Source organism: Thunnus albacares, chromosome 2 (genome assembly GCF_914725855.1).
Source record: "Thunnus albacares chromosome 2, fThuAlb1.1, whole genome shotgun sequence".
NCBI lineage: Eukaryota > Metazoa > Chordata > Actinopteri > Scombriformes > Scombridae > Thunnus > Thunnus albacares.
Window position 1 is genome coordinate 20,247,319 of NC_058107.1, and position 6,000 is coordinate 20,253,318.

A 6,000-nucleotide genomic window follows, 5' to 3' on the forward strand; every position below is an offset into this window, starting at 1 on the left:
TCGCCTCAGTTATTCCTGTGTCACATGACTTCCACTCCTGCAGCGGAGGGTCACAGGCTTTCGACCCCTGTCAGCTCTTTCTAGTTCATATATTTCCAGTTTGTCACAATGACAGAATAGTAAGCAGCTGTGTGTGTGTGTGTGTGTGGAGTTTTGTATGTCAGCAGAACTGAACTCGAGGGAATGGGATCTTGATGATCTGCTACTGTATAAGCGCGGGAACTTTTTTTTTCTCCTCCTTGTGAGATGAATAACTTGTCATGTCAGAGTGTGGAAAAAATGTCAAAGATGATAATGTAGCTCATCTCCTCCTCATTCTGTGGTCTGATGGATAAAAGTCTGTTAATATAAAGATTTAAAATGGAGTCATGCTGGTCCATCTGTGCATATTACGGTTGGCAAACATCCAACTCTAATCCCTCTTAATATAGAGTGTGTATGTATGTGTGTGTGTGTGTGTGCATATGTCACTGCATGTGTGTGTCCTCTTTTTTCCTTGTCTGTCTATTTAAATTACATAGAAAAGACAAATAAATATTCATGACCGACGCTTCTTTTGATCTCATCTCAGTTTTCTGAAAGTATATCAATTTCTCCCCAATGTGATAAGTGTAGAAATGTAATATAGAAATCAATAAAGTGTCACTGGATTTACCTGTATTCATTACATCACTTTAGATAACAAAGAGAACAAATGTACAGCTTCTACTGGGCATGAGAAGTCAAGAGATGCTTAAAAGTCTATAGTTAAATGTACTCAATATTAATGTATAATATAGTAATATTCCTCTTGAAAGTGATTATTTATAAGAGGAAGAAGAATTCATGGGTATAACGCAAAACAAAGCACTTCACGTCACAGTCAATAATCCTAAACATTTACAATAAAGCAAGGATCAATACATAAAGGATCCATTTCAATTAAAAGAAGCGAAGTCAAACAGATGTGTCTTAAGATTTAATTTAAAAGTGTCTACAAACAAAAGCTGCATGAGGAAAAATCCAGATGCTCAAGCATGAGGATCAACAGTAGGCGACCTGGTAGGCACATATCTCTTAACCATATGAGATAAGACAATGTAAAGATATTCAGTGCTTTGAAAACCAATTAAAGAATCTCAAAATGAACTCTGCTGCAGACAAGTAACCCATTCAACGTTTTTATTGCCAGGTTAAAGGTGAAAATATCCACATGACTCCAAACCTGTGGCCTATTTCCGATGAGGACGACCAGAGTCGATGATGCTCATGTCACATTCAGAGCAAATCAATATCTTCTGCAGTCAGAGGTGAACTGGGATCTGATAATTGACTTGCCTGCTTCACTTGCAGCTTTGTTGATGACAGACTCTAATTAGACACTGGGGCAGTCAGACATGAGTGCAATAATATATGTACACAAATGAATCCTGACATTTTGTTTGTGACTGCTTGGTGCTGCAGGAAGGTTGGTTAGGGTTAGTTTTACTCCAGCAGGGAAAATGAACGACTGTCAGAAACTTTTCTGTCATTCTCCGAACTGTCTGTCAGTCATTTCAACCTACAAGGAGGATAAAACAAACTATATTATTTGCAAATGTTTGCTGTGGTTCATGTCACCACAGGAATTTCAAACCAGCTCCTTCTGTTATGACCTAGAAGGGAATTGTACCTTTCTTGTGTGTAAAGACTGACTGAGAGAAACCTGTGCATATAATGTATCAGCTCAAAGTGGAAAGTGAAATTAGGACTAATTTTATAAACATTTCATGAACATTTTATTGCTCACGCAGGGAGAAAGAAAGCAGCAACCTCCACAAAAGGGCTGCGAAACCATAGCGATTCTAATAATAACAGGCAGAATTGAGTTGTATGAAGTCACTTCCTGAGGTTAATGCTGCTGCTTTGTTCTGTAGATCATTTCAACACATGATTACTATCTATTTCTGATACTGTGATTCCATTTTAATCTGCATTGTGGAGGTGGATTTTAGGTAAGAAGATTTATGCTGCATTTCTGCTGCTCTATAATCTATATAATGGGTTTCAAGCAGAAAACACTAATGTAGCTTTAATGCTCAAGTTGCTTTAAAATTCAATTCATACGGCGCACTGGCTGGCAGGAGTGGAACCTGATACGGTGGAGGATCCTCCATCAAACCGCAGGGGAGGAGGGCGAGACAAGTCCTGATTGCAGGCATAATCATAAATGTGACTAACAGCCAGTTGATGGCTTGTTTCAGGTTTGAAAGCTTGACTGTGACTGATTGGTATCCAGATGTTTTTCACACTGGAAAGTTCCATACATGAGGACACATTTCACTGAATCGCACATATGTTGTTATTGTCACGGCCGAATCTTAAGGACTTGAATTTATACTTCAGACTTATCTGAGGTATAAAACCAGCCCATAGATGAGTAATGCAGATGATGAGCTGTGTACATTCATCGGTGGGGTTGAGTAACTTTGACCATGGGGACTCCATGGAAACAGCAGAGTTATATAAAGTCATGATGTCAGGGGTTATGAAAAAAAAAGGAAGAAACGGAAGAAATCACTTTCATTTCCTGAAAATATGTAAACCCACAATTTGTCATTTGACTCTTGATTCCGAAAACTGGACTAAAGGAAAAACATCAGACACACCAGCAGAACCACATGAAACCAGGCTTCTTATCAGATCAGGAGAACTGCATTAACTATTCTGCAGCCTTTTAGAGAAAAGTGGAAAGTGAATTATGTGGCACCACAATAGAATAAATCAGTTATGAGCCTGACAAACAACAGAGGAGGCCTGAGGAAAGAGTGGTTACATATTTCTTTCTACTTGCTTTAGGCTGAGACATTCAGTCACTCTGCTTCATCACTTGTCTCTTACTACCAAACGTTCATAGGTCCACTTATGTGTAAAAGTTTGACTCTCCTGTAGCACAAAATGAGCAGAATCTGTGAAAGATTACTAAGATTTTTGATCAACCAGTTACTTTTCTTGGAAGAAATTTCAAGTTGCGATGTTCAGGGTGGCTTAATCTTTTGTCCCCCATCACTGACACTGTAAGCACACTGGGACGAGATCTTTTAATGGTCAGTATGAACAGGAGGAATGATTACAAGGAAGAACTATTTCAATGTTCATTTGGGTACCTGAATAGTGTTTTAAGACAGACTTGAAAAATTGTGAACCTGTTCTTTAAAGCCAAGATACTGTAATAAAACAAAAGTAAGTAAACCTGAAATGATTTGTTTCTGGAGAGCCAGTAGACTGTCTGTGCAGTAAATCTACATCAGAGGAAAAAGTTCAAATATCATATATATATATTCCATATTACTTTAGGTACTCACTTTATTTGATAAAGTTAGCCTTAAAAAATACAGGGAAACACTGAAACAATACCAAAGATTTATTATCTAGAAGTTTGCAGCTGCAAAATTTGAAATTCAACTTGTGTTTTGATTTTTCCAAAATACAGAAGATTGTTCTCTGTGCTCAAGGAGAAAGGAATTAAAAATGAAAACAGATGAAATATGCCTAATCCTCATCTTTGTGTGCAACTCATGTCAAAACTGAAAGTTACATTGTGGCCCAGTGTGGCACTGAATAATTACAAGGTCATGCTTAATCCAGTGTGCTGCTTCCAACTTTACAACAAAACTCTGCAGGACTTCTGCAAATAATCGAATGAAAGATAATATAGTACTTTATTTTTTATATTCATATTTACAGCACCTGAGACTCTGAGTGAACTCTGATGCAGCACATCTCTACTTTCTCATGCTGAATCAAGGGTGTTACTGTGATGCACTCAGCTTACATACAATGGACACAAAGTTGTTTGTATACATTATAATGCAGAACGTATCAAGGATGAATGTGGAAGCCAATATGAAAACCTCCAGTGTAGAATTCATGAAACCAACAACACGTCGTGCTTCAAATTTAGATGTAAGACTCCTTAAATCAGCTGTTTCTAACCTACTTGATGACACAATTTTTCTGTATTTTTGAGTAAAATTAGCAAGAAAAAAACTATTATCTTCATCAAAATGTGAAACATCTTCTCAAATATAAAGCAGCATTTCCTTAGAGGGCCTGCATTGCATTTGTCAGTGAAAGACTACCTGCGTATGGTGTGAGTTTGATTATTTATAACCTCAGTCTTCGTTAGGAAATGTAATCTGCAGGGCACCAGGAGGTCTCTGTGTCCTCTGCGGTGAAAGTGATTTTGCTGAAATGCATCGAAGTAGATGAGGTAGGCATGCTGTATGCAATTAAACATTTCCTAATTTACCAGAGAGCTGCATGTGGTTCAGGATTTACATGCCTAAGATTGTTTCCTGAACATATTGTAAAATTGCCTGTTCATTATAATAATCAAGATAAAATTAAGAAGCACATAGGAGGTCCAAGAAATGTTTTCTTTACTGAACATGAAGTGAGTTTTGAAACTTATGTGCTTCATCAGCTACACAACGAAAGATTTTCTCTTTTAAGATTTGATTTTATGTGCAGAAAACTGTTTAACATTGTAGCATACATTGATTGTTGCTCTCTTCTGTAACCTATTAAAGAAGAAACAGAAGCCTTTACTCAGCAGCAAATATCATCAGATGGGAAATTGGGTGTTTGGAGACTTCCAGCTCGTGTCCTTTCACTTCTGTCTCCAGCAAGAAGCTCGCTGTAAGGAAAAACCAAACAGAAGCTGCAGGAATCAAATCAATTACTGTGGAATACAACTGGGAAAAATCATTTATTTTTTACAAGGTTATCCGCTTCAAAGATGAGCAAAAAAATGTAATTACCCACCTAATTCCAACAAAGTAAACTGCAGTACAGCAGTAAGAGATATATTTCATTATGACATCTCTGGAGACATGCGGTTTTACGGCTCTGTTATAGCACATTGATCTGCGGTTGGGTCAATATTATGAGGATGTCAGCTACATCCTCACAGGGTGACCAACACAAACACTCTCAGTGTGTATGCTCCAACCACTTATAAAATGCTGTATTTAACAGTATTTTGTTTGTCTCTCAGGCAGCATAGTAAAGGTTAAAAAAACAGCAAATGACCAGTTTAGAAAATCCTTCTGTTATTTCAGAGAGCAGAAGAACACCTTTGACATTTCAGACCAAGTGTTTTGAAACTTTGTTATGACAGAGAAGGACATACAGTAATAAAGAAAAGAAATGGGCAAAAGAAATTATTCATAAAATACCATTAGGGGTAGACAGAAGATAAATTACATGATATGACTACAGCAGATGCTCTTGTTTTTTACACACACACACACACACACACAGAGTTTTCTTTGCTTCCTAAAACTGGGGAGAGTACAAGATGTCAGCACGTAAACAAACCTTAAAGCCTTTTCCCCACGTTAATACAGTAGCTCTCATTGTGAAACACTGCAAATGACGGGGGTTTTAAGCACACATCAGTTTTTTTTTTAAATGTATTGGTGCTTTCTTCCATACTGTTTTAAAACAAATGTTAAGATAGTGGTGATGTTGAGACAATTGATTGTCAATTTTTTTATTATTTTAAAGTTAGAATGATTGTATTTCAATATGAAATTCCAAACTGTATACTCTAAATGCAAGAAATCCACAAATTTATTCATAACAAGATTGTCAAATACACAGTATCAGTCCACACACACACACACACACACACACACACACACACACACACACACACACATACACACATACACATACACATACATACATATATATATATATATATATATATATATATATATAAATACTGGTGTTGTCCTGTTGTCATGAAGACTTTTGCCATTTTGTACCATGAGTAAAACCTGCTCATCCACCTTAAAGCACACTAAGATATATCAAGTGGAGATAAAAAAAAAAACTACAAAAACACAGACCATGCCTTTCTGTAGTATCACCTTCAAGGTTAAAATAGATTCTTCATCTCAAAATCATTCTTATTTTTTTTTTTAGATATGATCATTTCTGACGACTTACGACTCAATTGTGACATAACTATAC